Genomic DNA, 20484 nt, shown 5'->3' on the forward strand with positions numbered 1-20484 from the left:
ATTGTAGGGACTGGTAGCCCGATGTGCCTTTTGTAGGTCTCAATATATGTGCTCCAGTGGATTTTGAGAAATTAACGTTTAAAAAAAGATATATATCTGTAACAGCGGACCTGGCAGCGTCCCAGGACGCGTACTTTACGCGCAACGGAGCTTTGTGAAGCGAAGCTGATTGGTTCTCCGGCGTCTGTCAACATTCCAAAAAGTCCGTAGCGGCCGCCATCTTGTCTCTCGGTAGGATCGAGAGACAAGAGGAGGTCAAAACAAAGGGGGAAATAACTATAAGGGGGCATAGTAGATCCTCGCTGACCCCCTAGGTTTGATGTGGAGGTTTTAAAAGGGCCCCGCGGGGCAAAAAAAAATAATAATAATAATAATCGAACGGCTGAATGGATTTGCACGAAACTTGGCAAAATATTAGGGACTGGTAGCCCGATGTGCCTTTGCTAGGTCTCAATATATGTGCTCCAGTGATTTTGAGAAATTAACGTTCAAAAAAAGATATATATCTGTAACAGCGCTCCGCTTCGCGTAACGGAGGTTTGCGAAGCTGATTGGTCATTCTGTCACTGGGCTATAGTTGGGCTACATCTGGCTGATATTTGGGCTACATTTGTTTTTTTGTGTGTCTGGCGGCCATCTTTGGGCTACATTGGGCTACATTGGGCTTCATTGGGCTACATTGGGCTACATTTGGGCTCCAACATATATATAGGCCAATGTAGCCCAATATATATTTTTCAAAGTTAATTTTCGTAAAAACCACTGGAGCATATATCTTGAGACATAGCAAAGGCACATCGGGCTACCAGTCCCTACAATTTTGCCAAGTTTCGTGGAAATCCATTCAGCCGTTCGAGCTAAAAGTGAGTCCAACCGCCCTATGGAAATGAAGGAAATGAATGGGTAATTTGTAATTAGCAAATAGCTAATCGCAAACTAGGAATGGTAAAGAATCGCTATTTATTCCTTAAAGTTCGCTATTTAGGAAATGCAAAAAACTTTGATGATACATATGGCGGTTCATCTCTAACAAGATAAGAAGCATAGGGATACATTTATGATGACTGGCGCATCACCAGGGATGTGTTAGTCATTCTGTGCCGCTGTTCCGTCACCTATGGTGTGCTGCATTTACAATGCGGCGCATCATGGGGCAAAAACAGCACAGATGCGTGATGTATCTGTGCCGTAAAGGTGGCGCATTGCTGGAGTTGTATCGCAAGTGTGATGAAGCTCCAGCAAGGGTCGGGGGTGCCCCTGTCGCAGGGTTTCTGTTCTCACACAGAACTGTGGACAGAGGATTGGAACCTCGGCGAATTAGGGTGTCCCAAAACTCACGTTAGTAATCAAAAACTCCTTAGCAAGCTAGGTACAGTGTCACATTGGATATAACAAACTCTCAATGTTTAGACAATCCAGAATATGAACTTATAGTACCTCAGGATACGTGGAACTCATGAACAGTCGGTCGTTATATATTTCTTAGAAACCAGAACATGGAGTTAAGAAGAACACAAGTGTGTTTGAAATGTTTATTTACTAATGCCGTCTTCTCAGGCGTAGTATCTTAGATAATACAAGTACACATATTATCAGTAGCAAAATTACCAGCATAGTTACTAGTACATAAAAAGCGAATGGTGATAGTATGTTAACATGCTGTAAATGAATAAGAGTTAGCAACACTTATAAGCAGCCGCGGGCCGTGGAGGGAGTTACGGTGAGGCAGGGAGGCGGGGAGGGGGAGAAGCAGGGTGGAGAATACAAGTACACATATTATCAGTAGCAAAATTACCAGCATAGTTACTAGTACATAAAAAGCGAATGGTGACAGTATGTTAACATGCTGTAAATGAATAAGAGTTAGCAACACTTATAAGCAGCCGCGGGCCGTGGAGGGAGTTACGGTGGGGCAGGGAGGCGGGGAGGGGGAGGGGCAAGGTAGAGAGGGCTCCACCCTGCTTCTCCCCCTCCCCGCCTCCCTGCCTCACCGTAACTCCCTCCACGACCCGCGGCTGCTTATATCTCACCCTCCCTAATACACATATTATATTATTTGCTAAGAAGGTCTCTTTGTGTTGGTTTAGGGCGTGCCCATACTTTAGTGTCTTAGATTTGAAGGAATCACATCAGCATACACCAGCTCTCTCTTCATGTGAACCGCATCAACTGTTGTGTATGTGTGTTCGGCAAAGCAATATAAAACCCGCCTCATGCCCAGAATTGGCAGAAGTTGCACTTATGTTATGAGTATGAAGTCGTGGAGATCAGACCTCATAACAATTCTGTATCGTGTTGTTCTTGAAACTTTAGCACTCGCTGTACAGATATAGTTTAACAAGCAAAGCAGATAGTAGAGCAATAACATATTATTCTCATGCAAACCACGATGAACTACTAGGTGGAAAGCTAAAGCAACAACTAAGTGTCGTGTGCAGAAGTTGCAAAAAAGGAAAAATGGCGTTTAAACCGGTAATGAGCCCATGCTAACTTAACACGGTGTAAAGATATCCAGGACCTAGATGACACCTCCCCATGATCCGGAAACGAACTGAATAAGATAATAGAAGTGCCATCTCATGAAAGCAGATTGCAAGTTTATATGTGGACGGTCCGCAAGGTAAAGCATTAAAAACTAGGAAAATTTAATGCTAAAGAAAAATAAAACAGCCAAGTACTTTATCGAGTCTTAAGCCAATAGGCAAGGTAAATAATAAAAACTTGACAAATAAGTCAATGAATTGTCAATGAAATGCTAGTACTCAGCATATCAAACATGAAAAAGGTCTATGACATAACTGTGTATGCAAAATAAGCTGCAACAGCCTCCAATAGGAAGTCACCGTCTTCATCCGAAAACAGTTCAGCCATCCAATTTAAAAGCGGAAAAGAACATACGTGCTCTCCCAGCACCGGATCCTCTATCACCATCAGAGGACAGCTCGGTGGGTTTTCAAGAAAGCTCTGTTCCAAGAAAGACTGTGCTGCCGCCAGTAAATTCCAGGGACCAAGTAGTCCATGCATCAATGCCACAGCCATAATCCTTTCGCCAGGACAAACCAACTCGTGAGTAATGATAGGAGTCATCAGCTGATTAAAGTCGATGTCAGGAGAAACCGGTCCGCAGAGACACAAATCAATGGCCCAATCGAAATCACAGGTCAGGCAGTGAAATACAGGCTGGACACAGGTGAAGTAGGAGAATCGAAAAGATAATCCATATGCCGTGCTTAATATCGCCAACGGCATTGTGCCATAATATTCTAGCATGCGATTGCGGAACAGTGTCAGCAGCTGCAGGGTGGGAGGTTGCATAGGAGGGACATCCATATTTAAAAATGTAAAAAAGCACAAGAGCGTCCGCTGGTAATGCAAGTAAAAATGCCAATCCACGAACCAGAGTGGAGAAAATAGAATGAAAGGAAGCAGGGATGACTCCAAAGATTTTCTCAAATGAAGTCACGAGACCACTGGTAACAACTTTAAAAAAGTGCGCCAGGGTCTTTGTGGAGGATGCGTTAAAGATAGTCGGAACCATCTTGCTGAAATTGAAAGGCAAATCTGAATTGAAAAGGGTCTGCACCTCTGTACGGGTGTTCGCTATGTGAAGCACGAAAGTTTCACGGGCCGAACTCAAGGCCACCTCTCTCTGAGACAAAAGAGCTCTTATTCTTGCCATGCCGTTGAAATCTGTCCCAAGGTTGGTATTTGTGGCCAGATTGAAAACTCCCTATGTTCATGTGTGGGAGGAAATAGAACATTTCTGCAGCAAATAACCCGTTCACTTACTGTTACGATAAAAGGAATACTTTTAATTAACTCAGAACAATCTTCATTATTGAGCATCAAATAACTACAATTTTCCAACAACTTGAAAGTGGGGATGATAGCAGGAACTGGCGTGCCTTGCAACACGCAAGCCATATTTGGTCGGTGTTTGTTGCATGAACCGTGTAACTGTATGTGCCTACACATTAGTGAATGATCTGGCGTCTCAGTGCATTCCTCTCCATTCAGATAAACTTCTTGATCATCTTTGAAACATCTGTATGTGTATGGAAGCGACCAGACCTCATGAAGAAAAGCACTACCTAAAGGTTCATAACGACCTATTGGTATATATTTCATACAATTTGAAAACTTATATAAAGCAAAAGGCAGCGTTATTAAACCGTGGATAAGGCACGTTGCCAAAAAACCCGCAATCCTCTGCTGATGATGTCACTGAGCATGTCATGAATGATGTAATATGTGACATCATCAGCAGTGGATTACGGGTAATAGTATCTCTAGTTTACTCCCCTATAGCTGTCTTTCTTTTAACATAAGTGTCTGTTTCCTTCCCTTATACTTACTGTTTTTGGTTCGCTTCTGGTTCGCGTACCGGCGAGCGAACTGGGAAGCGAACTAAGAGAAATAGAGGTTGGCACAGTTCCAAATATTGTACCAATTTTTTAATAACGGGGAGGTAGTTCTGAAAAGAACTTTTTTTTTTATTGTTTTTGTTGTTTTATTTTTTTTTTATTTTTTTTCGGAACATTTTTTTACTTTTTTTGAATTTTTCTGAACAGTTTTATATTTTTTTGGGTTTTTCTTGGAGGGGGCAATGAAAACGATTCATTGTAAAGGGCTCAACAGGAGCAACAAAACAAAAAAAGAAGTATTTATTATTTTGGGCGTTTCGTACAAACTTGCATATGATAGTCAATAGCTCTGTTGATCAGAGTGATGCTTTTTTCTCCGTAGGAAATGAATCCATCGCAAAATACGCAGATGTGTTTTACTTCACCAAATTTCATTTGTATATTTGGCACCATCTCCCTGCCCTCTGGTCCCGTTACTTCCGGTACAACAGATCTTCTGGCCATAATAGGGAGATTATCTAGGTCGTTCCGAAACTGTGCAGCACTGTAGTTGTTAGGATGCCACCTAGTCATATGGCGATGCATTGTGTAGTTTCCGAAACTGTATTTTTTCTCGGTTCCTCTGGACAGTCTATCTTGACATATAAGGCAAGTTACGTATCTTGCATTTACTTTTTTCTGACCTTTTGGAATTTAAAAAAATTGCCAAATGAAGTTTTCTTTCCGGTGAGACGTCCTGGGCTGCTCAGGCAAAAACTGCCTCTCTTCGTGCTCGTCGTCCTGTTCCTCTTCTTCTTCTTCTTGTTGAATTATAACTTGAGCAGGTGGTCCACTCTTCCTTGGATGTGGTGGAGGTGGTGGGGAAGCACCAGCTGAAGCTACTAAAGAAGCCATTGCTCAGTGATCACAAAGGGTCTTTCTCTCACAATGATGAAAGTCAGAGTGAGGAAAGAAGGAGGGATTTTCATCATTTGGGAAAAACAAGAGTTCTCAACCAATCAAAAGTGTTCATTTTAGATTATATGACCTAGTCTTACATCATTAGGAAACCAAAAGTGAAATGAACCAATGAAAAGTGTTATTACCAAGTCACATGACTTGCTGTGTTTACGTTAAGCGCTTTGCAGGGCCTCCCGGTTTGCTTCCAGAAACCTGCGCTTTGCGACTCGCTTCGCGTACCAGTTCGCTAACGTAGCACGTCATATGACGTATCACGCGACAACGTGAAACGTCATGCGGACGGGAGGCGTCACGATGTTGTTTTCTAACGCGGCACTTGCGGTAAAGAAACGTTTACCGGCTCGCGGTCTATTTCGCGGCATCAAGGTCAGCTAACGGGAAGCTTCCCGATTCGCGAAGCGGGAACGAAGAAAAAAAATATTTAAAAAAAAAATTATTCATAAACATATAAAATATATTTTTGGATTTAAAGAAGAATACATTTTACAGCTACAGATATTAGCTGTTAAAAAACCAATGAAATTCACAGAAAAAACCATAGGTTATAGACCATATATAGTTAGGAATTAGCATTTACAAAACCTTGAAAATTCACTGAAAAAACCATAGGTTATAGACCATATATAGTTAGGAATTAGCATTTAGAAAACCTTATTTTACTCACACAAAACCATTGAAATTCCATATATAGTTAGTTGCACTAACTATATATCGCGCACCCGCAATCCACTGCTGATGATGTCACATATTACATCATTCATGACATGGTCAGTGACATCACTGATGACATCACTGATGACATCTCAAATGACATCACTGATGACATCACTGATGACATCTCATTTGACATCAATGACCACATCACTGATGATATCATTCATGTGACAATACAATGCATCTCCTCACATTTTAATATAACCTCTGTTTCACCCAGTGTTAAAAAGAGAGTATAATTTTTGAAACCATTGACACACCAATACTAGTTACTACATACGCACTCACTGATTGCTACGTCTACACACACCTTCACTCATTCACCCATACAATCATTCACACATACAATCACTCATCTTTACAACACTATCATATGCACTCATACACCTATACAGACACTCACAGTCTGCCACTCATCCATGGAGTTACTCACACACCTAGTCAGTCCTGTAAAGAATCAATGACACTTCCATTTTCTTGTCTATACAGTTAAACATAGAGCACCTTACATTTTCAAACATATACTAACACATACTTACCTTCTTATACAATCATTGATACAAGTACAGATTGATCTGCACAGAGTCACACACCTCCCAGCTAGCCACAAACACACTCAGTCTCCCATACCAATACTTGGGCAATCAATCAATAACCCATATAGTTACTCATATAGCTACTGATCAACACATGCAGCAGTTTACAGAACAACAGACATAATGATGCACAAATTAAGACAGTTTAGTCACTAACCCATGCAGTCAGTGAGACACATTTAATCACTCACTCATACAGTCAGTCATGCACCTACTAAATCCTTCGTCCAGACACTTACACATCCACTCATTCTTCAATATGTAAGACATATTTAAACTTTATAGAAACAAAAAATCACTGGATGTTGTTATCAGTGATGTCATCAGTGATGTCATTTGAGATGTCATCAGTGATGTCATCAGTGATGTCACTGACCATGTCATGAATGATGTAATATGTGACATCATCAGCAGTGGATTGCGGGTGCGCGATATATAGTTAGTGCAACTAACTATATATGGAATTTCAATGGTTTTGTGTGAGTAAAATAAGGTTTTCTAAATGCTAATTCCTAACTATATATGGTCTATAACCTATGGTTTTTTCAGTGAATTTTCAAGGTTTTGTAAATGCTAATTCCTAACTATATATGGTCTATAACCTATGGTTTTTTCTGTGAATATATATATAAACAGCGGCACAAAAGAGGCGCACGGCCATCATAAATCTGCCCCTAACATTTTAAATGATTGATTGAGGATGCCGATAAGGTGTGGCCTATCCAGGGGTTTGTTTGAGGTTAGGCCTACTCAGGGTTACAGATGAAATTTAGGCTTGTTGAAGAGTACAGAGGAGATAATACATGTCCATGCCTACCAATGAAGTGAGTCATGTCCACTGCACTCTTTAACAAAGGCCAGACCTCCTCTGTCTCCCTGGACAGGCCTAAACCTGATCTGCACAATGTGATTCGTAATGTTAGGAAACACAGGTGATGTAATTGAAAAAAGTGCAATTTCTTTTGCTCATTTCACAATCACATCACTTGTGTTTCCTTTGCTTAGGTATCTCATTGTGCAGATGTAGTCCAGCATATGAAAGAGTACGCAGAAGTGCAGCACTGCATGCAACAACTTTGACACTTACTGAAGCCTCAGCTTCTGCATGCCCCCTACACAGTCCTAATTATATACATTTTAAACTGACGGTATCTTGTTGGAGATGAAGTGATGCTTATCTTGCAACATGGTGCATCTTTTACACTGCTGCTGCGTCACAAAAGTGACGGAACAGCGGTGCAAAAGAGGCGCACGGCCATCATAAATCTGCCCTTAACATTTTAAATGATTGTTTCTAGATGCTGATAAGGTGTGGCCTATCCACAGATTTGTTTCAGGTGAGTCCTACTCAGGGTTGCAGATGAAATTTAGGCTTGTTGAAGAGTACAGAGAAGATAATACATGTGCAGGCCTACCAACGAAGTGAGTCATGTCCACTGCACTCTTGAACAAATGTCAGACCTCCTCTGTCTCCTGGAACAGGCCTAAACCTCATCTACACAATGTGATGCGTAATGTTTGGAAACACAGGTAATGTAATTGAAAAACGTGCAATTTTTTTTGCTCATTCCACAATCACATCACCTGTGTTTCCTTTGCTTAGGTATCTCATTGTGCAGATGTAGTCTATCATATGAAAGACTACGCAGAAGGTGAGCACTGTATGCAACAACTTTGACACTTACAGAAGCCTCAGCTTCTCCATGGCTCCTACACAGTTCTAAATGTATATCATAAATACAAAAAGTACAGAATTAATTATACATGTTAAATGGTTTATTTTTGCTGTTCTCAGAATTTCTGGTTCATCGACTTTTTGTCTTTTTGCTACAACCTCCCTACTATTGGTCACATTTCTTCGTTTACGGCCTACCACACGTTTCTCAAACAAAGGATATTGAGGCAAATGTGGCGCATACTCTCTTCTTAACCTATTGTATTCCTTAACACAATCTAGATCCGCACAAATGTTTGTGACATCACACTCAATCAAGTACAATCCCGATAAAGTTCTGACTCGTGACAATGCCACATATGCCATACCCTCCTTGAACACAGAACTGCCAATATTCACCAATGCACTGTCTACGCTTAAACCTTGCGATTTATGGATTGTCACCGCATATGCCAAGCAAACAGGAAACTGCTTACGGCGAACATATAAGTCTTTTACAAGCAAATACCTAGCAGAGCAACGACCAATTAGCTGTACTTCCTCAATGCCATCAAATTTAATTTTTAAAAATTCAATTCCATCTCTATTTCTGTATTTCACAAAATCAACAACATTACCCATTGATCCATTTACCAGACCTCTTTCAACATGTAAATTCCTTCTTAAAATTATACGGCAATTTAAGCACACATTCAGAGTCTTTTCAAAACCTGCAGTTTTAGATATAGTCTTCTCTAATGAATCCAATTTTGATTTCAAATTCTCAGACAAAATAATTGTTGATCCCATATGCTCTACTCTGTCAATAGCTTCCAGTTTCACAATCTCTTGGTTTTCTAAATGCAACATTTTGTTGTTGAAGATGGCACATTCTGCAAGAGTTGGCATCAAACATATTCCAGATTTCTTCTCAGTAATTTTCTGAAAAATATTCTCAGGCACAACGTCTTGTTCTGGATACAAATTTGACAGTAATCGTGCATGTAAAGCTTCTTTCCCATGCTCGGTCACTTTTCCGATTCTAACATCTTGTAGAATATTCTTGTAATCTTCATCCTTCGCCTGACGCATATTTTCACGCAGTTCAGCATAATTGAAATTTAACCATATATTGACGTTGCCAATGCTCCCTAGGCACTTCCTGGTATCTTCATGCGTGAGCATTTTGAACACAGGTTGTCCTTTCACTGGTGTCAGCTGCAGAAGATCACCGAAAACAATGATGTGTTTGCCACCAAATAACACATCATACTCTGTTTTGAGAACTTCTTGCATTCTCAAATGCACAAAGGCAAGCATGACATTGGAAACCATGCTTACTTCGTCAATAATAAGAAGTTTCATTTTCCTCAAGACTCTTGAAACTTCACAACAAGCATCTCCAGATAACTTGTGGTATTGTAATTTGTTATCATGCTCCACTGGCAGCATCAGTAGACGAAGCAAAGTAATACCTTTAATGTTATGTGCTGCCAGTCCAGTTGGAGCGGTGACAACACAAGACAGCGATGACTCAGTCCTTTTCAGCAAATAACATGAAATTGCTTTAATGAGGAAACTTTTTCCAGTTCCCGCTTCTCCACTCACGTACAGTCCATGATCTATTTGGTTGGTAACTTCGTCATATATTTTCCTCTGCTCAACGTTGAGTTGTCTTTCCAAGTCTTCTAAGTTAACCGCATCCTCCTGAGCATGTGCCATGGCTCTTTCCACTTCAATCATGGCAGTGGCAGCTTCATTTTCGATAACTGGTCCTCCTAGTGGATCCTGACTCAATGAAACAGAACTCTGACTGTCCTGAGAACTGTCTCTAGCAATCTCGGCTGCAATCGTTGCTTCCTCCTCGATTTCCTCATTCAACATTTCTAGATATTTGGGAAAAACAGGACATTCTATGGTCTCCTTGGCGGCATTGAAAGAGTCTTCGTAACAGAGGAAATCTCCAAGCAGTTCCTCTTCTGCACGCCAAGGCTTGAAAAGTTGCAAAAGTGCTAAATAGAAAAACTCTTTTTTTTCAGGAGATTCGCCACTCAATTTTCGATGGTTTACCAAGTGGCATTTTCTTTGCTTGACCAGACATCCCTCACTTCCAATTACAGCATACACTCCTTTATCAATATCTTCTTTGATGTTCCTCTTGAATATGTAATTTTGTAGAACCTCATACAGACAAACATTCTCGAGGTGACTGCTTCTATTTGGATAATATGTATCCAACATGTTGGTCTTCAAAATATCGGTACTGTTTGGCTCCTTTTCCGCCAAATACTCAATTTCCCGCACAGGTTTCAGAACTCGATTACGCGTTGCAGCAAGACCAAGACTCGCCCAAACGATACTCCTGGATTTGGCATAGAGACTTGCTGAAGACAACCGGTCAGAACATTCGTAAGCTCCGATTTCTCAATGTGACAACATCTTCAGACTGAAACTGTACAACTTCTTACTGAGGCTCTTTTCATGGGAAATTTCCTCCCACATATCCTTCAATTCAGTCTTTTCTTTTTTGGTGATGTAAGATGTCACATACCGAGCCACAGCCATACAGATATCAGCCACAAACTGTATATCCATGTTAGCATTCCACATGGACAAAATCACTGGGTTGTAGTCGTTGATGTACTTGGACTCTTCGTTCCTTTTCAAATTGTATGTGTTTTTAGGTGATTTCTTCATCACATTATGTCGCAGCGAAGACTTCAAACTGTTCACTCTTCCTTTAGAAATCACTGGTCGTGGAAAGGCGAAACTACATTTGGTGTAGAACTTGTCCTTGTTTCTGAATTTACGACGACAGTACTTTCCACAACGATGGCTTTGGAAGCGTAAAACTTTTTCTCTTAGGCTTTTGTCTTCCTTTGCGTTTGGAACAGCACATGTAGAATACTGTTCTATGAAACTCATCACTAAGTCTTCTGGATCTGTTCCAAATTTAGGTGCATCCTTGATCCACAGCAGCATATGTATATGAGGAGCACCTCTTGCTTGGTACTTCTTTCTCCAGAAGAAATCCAACACCTCTCCAAGAGGTGGATTTTTCTTGTTCATGATGAAAGACATCATAGCTTCAAATCTATGATTGAAGTACCTGCATACATTCACTGGATCCAAAGAGCACAGTTCTCCGGGTGTCTTGAATTAGATATTTTCAATGTTTCCATTTGCCTCTCGTAGAAATTCAAGTAAGTCTTCCCAGCCATACTCGGCACAGCTGAGAGTGAGGAACCATGTGGGAGTTCCTAAGTTCCTCAGCATACATTTTAAATCACCATGACGACGGTACCAGTACTCATTAGTACCACGCTGACACGCCATGAGATTAATCAGGTGAGAATCCAAAATACTGTCTTGCACATTGACTTTATCCATAAAGTCACTTGCCGAGATGTTTTGCATCTGTATACCACTTTTCAAGATGTGGTTCACTGCATATGACAGTCCAGACAGATCGCTTTCAAACAGGAGATGAAACAAATAGGGAATGCATTGTCGAAACCTAGGATCTTCTGCATACAATCGTAAAGTCCGGTATTCAGAAGCAGGAATTTGATGAGGTCGCTCATCATATCTTCCTCCTTGACCTGTTGGAAATAGCTGTGGGAAACACAGAGCTTCCAAACTTTCCTCTCAAACACTAATGGGACTCCCTTTGGCTTGTTTCATTTGAAACAACTCAATAGCATTCCCCATGACTTCCTTGGAATGCAAAGGATGAACACTATAATGTTCATATATTTCTTCACTTTTAGAGGGTTCTACTTTCTCAATTTGACCAGCACACAAATCGCTATCCTCTTCTTCACTTACTTCCTCTTCTGCAACATATACATTCTTATAGTACTTTATTGTTTTTTTTCAAATACAATGTTGCCTTTTTGACTTTCCTAACATCCACTAAATCTTGCCATATTTTCTTACTCTTTGTCGGAACCCCATTAACTAAGATAACTAGAGGTTCCTCTTCCACTTTTTCTACTCCAACTCTTCCCTTTAATCCTCTCTGTAAATCTGATGGAGGCAATTTCCCTGTCTTTGGTTCCATTCTTACAATAGCCTGAAAGGGATGGATACTTTGAATCAAAATAGATTCATAAGTATTTAAATCCTTCAATTCAGAAGGAATCTCAACCAATTCCATATTATTATGAACCGCTCTAGCAGGCATCCGGTTTTGATTTAATTTGTTACAACAATAAGTACACACACGTTGATCCAATCCCAAATCAAAACAATTTTCTACCATCAAGTATGTTGCGAAATCCTTCCATTCACTATTATTTTCCCTTTCACTTTTCGCATATAAATCCACTAACTTAGTCTGATTCTTATAATAAGTGCGTCGACAACACACACAAGTGAAATTAGGCCTCTCACTTGATTTCACCTGAAACATGGCAATTTCCTTCTGAAAATTATCTGTACTGGAAACCTGTACACTATCTTCCACATTACCCTCTTCTTCTGGGTCAATTTCAACATTCTCCTCTTTACTTGCAAAGTAACAAAACTAAATTTCTTCACAAATATTCTTCACATCTATTTCAGAACCATGCAAAAGAGCAGTGCATAATTGTTTAAGCATAATTGCTGGACTCTTAGCATAATACAACATTCTAACTAATTTCCTCACTTTATTATGATGCACTGCTAGCATCCTGAAATGATGAAAAACACTCTGGTATACTCTCCTGGAAAGACAAGCCAGTGAATGACCATGCAAACCTGTCACTTCTCTCACTCTGCAAGGATCTAATTCTTGCAACAACTTCATTTTCTGTTTTAAACTTTTCTTATTAAATGTCCGTACAAAATCACAAAGCAAATTGATGGAATCCTGTCGCACACTGCAAATACTACTACACTTCCAGATATACACTGGTCCCTTAGGACGTCTTCCTAAAACCTCATTACCTAACACCTCTTCTGCCTCTGTTGTCACAAGTTTTTCTTTTTCAACTGGACAACCATCTTTCACCTCATAAGCTCGACCACTGGTGTCAACTGCATGCACCAAATCATTATCCTGGAAATAACTCTCCTCATTAAAAAATGCCTCACAACTTGAACTATGCATCCATTCTCCTGAAAAAACTTCACAGAAATTACTACGATTAACTGTTCTCTTCCATCTACTATTTCTTTTGAAATCATAAATTGCCTTGTTTAGCTTCCTAATTCTATTGATTATCAAAATAAATAACTTTCGCTTAATTTCAAATGCCTGATCAATAACTTTCTCAACTTTTTTTTCTCTTATAAAAAACCACTTTCTGTTGACCTTTCTTAAAAATTTTTAACAAACTGCCAATTATCCTGTTGCGGAACATTCGTCTACGAATGTCCCTAAACGGATTTTTCCTTCTACTACCATGCACAGAGTTATCTCCTGCTCTAGCAGTAACATTTTTGATTGGCCTTTCCTTTCCATTTAAATTGGTTCTCTTTTTCTGGACTAAAACATTTTCTGTAGTACTACTTTTTTTTCTACAAATGTTTCTTATGAATGATTTCGTTGTCTTACCCGGAGCTTTCTTGGTGACTTGACGAGTTTTTATTGTAGAGGACTGCTGCAAGAATTTATTAAGCTGCTGTCTTTGACGTTTTGTAGCCTTTCGGTTTCGTTCTTTAGATGGCATTATGTCCTTTTGAAATGATCTGCAGTTGAATCTGTGGTAAAATATAATTAAAAATGTTATTAACCACTATTAGCAGACAGTAAATCAATAACAGTCGTCAAAAATTTAACACACTACTTGTCATTTTTACATAGAATAATTTTTAGTGCATTGGCAAATTTAGTAGTCACAAATAGTAGCAAAGAAATGGAATGCTTCTACATTTGACCTGTGCTGTTTTATATGTGAATCTGAACTAATTTTATGAGCATATTTGACTATTTTATTAAAGACACTACACACAACCTGTTTTTGAAGTTGTGTTTAATTTTAAATGAAACGGTTTACATGTTTACTTTTCATTTCCAGTAACTTTTAAAAATAAATGTTTATAGTTCCATAGGCTCAAGCAGGTCAGCTTCCCACCCTGTCATACAATTCTGACAAATCGGCATCCTCATCATGTTCTTCATCATCCTCAGGATTTAAAACATCCAAGGGATCTACTTCCACTGATGTTTCAATCACAATTTCAATGATAATATCGAGATCAACGGATTGCTCATTATCACTCATACTTGATGTTGTCGTTATCTTTAAAGAAAGAGAACAACAATGAGATGTTGCAGAGTAAGAGACAAATCTCAGAGACTATAATAGTAAAATTGTTTAACAAGAGTATCATTTTGCAGCTATTAATTAGCCATGTCCAGCGATGCTGAGGAGGTGAGGCCTAAGTCCAAGTTTTCAGTGAACAGGGCTCATCTCTTCTTAACCTTGGATAAGCCTCATCGATTCTGTGTCCCTTGCTCATACTTAAATGTAAAGGGGCAGATTTATGTTAACTGGCGCATCCCCAGGGATGCACCAGTTAACGTGCACCGCTGCTCTGCCACCCATGGTGTGCCGCATTTACAATGTGGAGCACCATTGAGCAAAAACAGCACAGATGCGTCACGCATCTGTGCCGCAAAAGCAGCACATTGCAGGAATCACGTCGTAAGCGCGACATGTCTACTGCAATGCACAGGAGCAAGCCACACATTGCATGGTGCATCACTCCTTATGCCTGTTTCAAACAGGCGTAAGGATTTGATTCAGCAATGCCATAAAGCTGACTCAGTGAAATCTTCTAAATTTCACTGTGTTAGTTTTACAGGGCTTTCATGCAAATGAATGCCCACCCTGCAACAAAACGCCTATATGAAACCTGACGCAGGTTTCATGTGGCACAGGACTTTACAGCATGACACATCTGCCTAGATGCATCAAGTTGTAAATATGTCGCAACATAGCACATCTTTTGCGCCGCCGCTGCGTCACAAAAGTGACGCACAGCGGCACAAAAGAGGCACACGGCTATCATAAATCTGTCCCTAACATTTTAAATGATTGATTCAGGATGACCATAAGGTGTGGCCTATCCAGAGGTTTGTTTGAGGTGAGGCCTACTCAGGGTTGCAGATGAAATTTAGGCTTGTTGAAGAGTACAGAGGAGATAATACATGTGCAGGCCTACCAATGAAGTAAGTCATGTCCACTTCACTCTTGAACAAAGGCCAGACCTCTTCTGTGTCCGTGGACAGGCCTAAACCTCATCTGCACAATGTGATTCGTAAAGTTAGGAAACACAGGTGATGTAATTGAAAAATGTGGAATTTCTTTTGCTCATTTCACAATCACATCACCTGTGTTTCCTTTGCTTAGATATCTCATTGTGCAGATGGAGTCTAGCATATCAAAGACTATGCAGAAGGTGAGCACTGTATGGAACATGGCTATGTAACTCAAAGAATCAAAATCTAAATTTGCCAAGCACAGATGGGGACGTATTTACAAGGACCTTGCACCACGGGGAAATGTCTTAAATTAAAATGGGAAAAATAACATCAAAGGGCCTTGTAAATATGCCCCAAGCAACCTATGAAACTCTAGCAGTACATATCAAGAAACCTAATTGATTTCAAAAAACGTTTTTAAAAACATCATGTACATCAATTATATACCTACATTCAAGGGGAAATGACTTAAAATGCCCTAAGACACATGAAAGCATTTTTTTAAGGCCCTTGCACCATTTTTGCGTCACTTTTAACATGGCTATGTAACTCAAATAATCAAAATCTAAATTTGCCAAGCACAGATGGGGGCGTATTTACAAGGACCTTGCACCACGGGGAAATGTCTTAAATTAAAATGGGAAAAATAACATCAGAGAGACTCAAAGGCCTTATAAATATGCCCCAACCAACCTATGAAACTCTAGCAGTACATATCAAGAAACCTAATTGATTTAAAAAAACGTTTTTAAACACATCATGTACATCAATTATATACCTACATTCAAGGGGAAATGACTTAAAATGCCCTAAGACACATGAAAGCGTTTTTTTTAAGGCCCTTGCACCATTTTTGTGTCACTTTTAACATGGCTATGTAACTCAAATAATCAAAATCTAAATTTGCCAAGCACAGATGGGGGCGTATTTACAAGGACCTTGCACCACGGGGAAATGTCTTAAATTAAAATGGGAAAAATAACATCAGAGAGACTCAAAGACCTTATAAATATCCCCCAAGCAACCTATGAAACTCTATCAGTACATATCAAGAAACCTAATTGATTTCAAAAAACGTTTTTAAAAACATCATGTACATCAATTATATACCTACATTCAAGGGGAAATGACTTAAAATGCCCTAAGACACATGAAAGCGTTTTTTTTAAGACCCTTGCACCATTTTTGCGTCCCTTTTAACATGGCTATGTAACTCACATAATCAAAATCTAAATTTGCCAAGCACAGATGGGGGCGTATTTACAAGGACCTTGCACCACGGGGAAATGTCTTAAATTAAAATGGGAAAAATAACATCAGAGAGACTCAAAGGCCTTATAAATATGCCCCAAGCAACCTATGAAACTCTAGCAGTACATATCAAGAAACCTAATTGATTTCAAAAAACGTTTTTAAACACATCATGTAAAGCAATTATTCAACCACATTCATGGGGAAGTGAGTTAAAATGCCCTAAGACACATGAAAGCGTATTTTGAAGGCCCTTGCACCATTTTTGCATCACTTTTAACATGGCTATGTAACTCAAAGAAACAAAATCTATTTGTAAAACACTTGACACAAAGCAACATTTTAAATACACAACTTTCTTCATAATTTTCTCCCTAAAGCATACTATTCTCTATATAAATTAAATGAATCTTTTCTCACCTTAGCAAATACTCTATGAGTTTCAAAACAGTCTCAGACACACACCAATTTGTCTTCAGAAGAGCAAAGGGTATGCACTCCAGAGATTGCAACCAACAATGGCACACAAATGCTGTAATTCATCACACATATCTCTAATGTCACCCAATCAAAACTCTTCCCTCACTTTTTTCAAATCAACACCCTTCCCCCCTCTGCCCTTTCTGCCTTTTTTGCATAGCAAACAACCTCCTGAAAGACCTCTCATGTTTGCAACTTCACACAACAATGTTTCAATTGAACTCTGAACTCTCAGTACACCTGCGTATCCAGTGCAATCTTTCATAAAATGATTTTTTCTTGACCATTCAAATTACATCTTTCAAAGAACTCATCCATGCACCCTAACTTTCTGTTTCCAGCAATCAAAATCCACCAGTCACTGCTACTGATTCATTAGCACAGAAACTCCACAGTTTTTTTCATTATAAACTCTTAATTTTTTCAACTGCCATTTCATTGCCACACTTCATCTGACTGCAGCAGAACCTTCTATCACCATGTTTTCTGTCTGGATTGTTGGACATAGTTATATCCACTGGGCTCAAAGGTTTGCTGATAACAGAAATTTACACAACCTCAATTTACAAAATGTGGAAATCAAGTGGATTGGCCACAGAGGATTAAAATGTCACCAATTGATACCATTGGTGAAAACCTTTTTGCATTTGCCAAAACCTGACCTGTTAATTGTGCACTGTGGAGGAATTGACTTGGGCACTTTGACTTGGGTAGGTCTGGAAATGCTTTTAAAGGACACCTTTGACCAATTGATGGCACTTTTCCCTCAAACTGCCTTGGTATATTCAAATATATGCCAAAGACAGAAATGGAGGTGGTCGAACCAATTTTGTCCACAAATTGAGAAAGCGAGGAAGCATGTAAATAAGTCTGTTTCAGCTTACATGAGAGACCATGGAATGGGCTCCATGTACAACAATAACTTGCGTTACTACATGCAAGATATCTACAGAGCAGATGGAGTTCACTTCTCAGATGAGGGTAACAGAATTTTCATCCTGAATTTAAGACTGTGCATTGGTACCTACTTGTAGGTACCTAAATCAGCCACAGGACCCAAAAGCTCTTTTCAGAGCTACCCTACATCTGATCACTCACAATTATTATTTTACTCTAACTTTTTTCACTAATTTTCACCAAAGTACGCTCCCTGGAGCGCTACCCGGTACGCGCACCGGACGCTAACCACGCGAAAATTTTAAAAATAATGTTTTTTTTCCGCACATATGGGCCTCCTCAACCACCCTCAGAAAGCCTAGGGGGTCAGGATACATGTACCTTGCCCCCTTCTACCCATTCTGATCATTATTTGCCCTCCATCTTGTATCTCAATTATACCGAAACACAAAATGGAGGACTCCCGTAACGCTGTCGGTTCGCGTACCGGGGCGCGCACCGGGAAGCGCTCGCTCAAAAAAGGTGGGAAAGTAATATACAGAAAAACCACTGGAGACACTTTCACCAAATATAGATTAGCTCATACTACATACCAATCCCTACCATTTTCACAAATTTGGTTGGAATTCCATTTAACCATTTAGCCTGTAGACCTCTCTAAATACCCTGAGGTAAATTACTTCACAAAACACATCTGAAGTGTTGGAATTGACAACCAATTAAAATGTTACTTTCATTTTCTACTTTTTTTACCTGACATTTGATTGGTTATGTACCTGAATATATATATAAAAAAGAGAGAGAAACACAGCCATTTTGACTACTACTTCCCGAACTACATTGCAAGATCATTTTCACTCACAACTTAAACTTGTTTTTAAAAGGTAAGATATTATTTTATAAATTTGAAAACATTTTCAGATAGTTATATACTATCCCTCTGTAAGAGTTACACATTGAGAAAGGCTTGTTTATTATAATTATGGATTGATTTAGGTTTCTGTGGTATAATTATGAATTTACTTAGGCTTTTTCACAGGCACTTTTTAATAGTACTAATTCACGCCTCAAAAGTACCTGTCTGAACTTAAACCCAACAGTGACCTATCTCTACTGATATATTTATTTTTTATTCAAATTTCAGCACATAAATGCAAGGAGAACAGAACGTTTCCTTTGAAATTGTCCTAGACATGAACAATGAGGAAATCATTGAACCCATTGACTTGGAATTCATGGATGAATCACGAGACCATGAACTTCTACAATGTGTAGAATCTGTGGATTTCTTACTTCAATATGAGGACGGTCAAATGTGGGAAGTTATGTTCAGTCAAAAAGAAGACATATCGGACAGTCAAATGTTAGACGTTCTATTACATTTTGCAAAAGAATCAGAAAAATAAAATTATATTTAATATTAAAAAATTGTTTGAGTCTTTAATCATTTTTATATGTAATTTTTTTTTTGCCCCGCGGGGCCCTTTTAAAGCCTCCACATCAAACCTAGGGGGTCAGGGAGGATCTACTATGCCCACTTATGGTCATTTCCCCCTTTGTTTTGGCCTCCTCTTGTCTCTCGATCCTACCGAGAGACAAGATGGCGGCCGCTCCGGACTGTTTAGAATGTTGACAGACACCAGAGAGCCAATCAGCTTCGCTTCGCGAAGTTCCGTTACGCGTCAGGTATGCGAACCGGGGCGCTGCCCGGAGCGCGCTTACAGATATATATATTTTTTTGAACGTTAATTTCTCAAAATCCACTGGAGCACATATATTGAGACCTAGCAAAGGCACATCGGGCTACCAGTCCCTACAATTTTGTCAAGTTTCGTGGTAATCCATTCAGCCGTTCGAGCTAAAAGTGAGGCCAACCGCCCTATGGAAATTAACATGGGAAAAACGCGTTTTAGGACCCCCCTTTTTTCTCGGCCCCCCCTTGACGAACCCCCCCCAAATTTTCAGGGGCTGCTCAGAAACAAAATGTTCCATTTTCCTGAAAATTTCAGCCAATTCCGTCCACAAACGCCAACGTTATTAGACATAGAATTTCCAAAAATCCCATAGAGAAAAAATCCTAACTATATATACCTACTGGCGACCGCCAGTAGGTAATATATATATATATATATATGGCGCTGAAGAAGGCGAAAAATACGCCGAAATGCATTCGCCTAAAGCGGGATTGTGGGATTGTTACTCGCCTTTGCCTGTGGAATAAAAGCTGTTTTCCATGGTTCCCCTGCTGTTGGTCTCTTCACTGGATCTTCGTGATAAGGTGTGGAATTGCTATATATATATATATATATATATATATATATATATATATATATATACGTTCATATAGGTATAAGCAAGCGACCTGCAAACTTG

Source organism: Lissotriton helveticus, chromosome 3_1, assembly GCF_964261635.1.
Source record: "Lissotriton helveticus chromosome 3_1, aLisHel1.1, whole genome shotgun sequence".
NCBI classification, from domain to species: domain Eukaryota; kingdom Metazoa; phylum Chordata; class Amphibia; order Caudata; family Salamandridae; genus Lissotriton; species Lissotriton helveticus.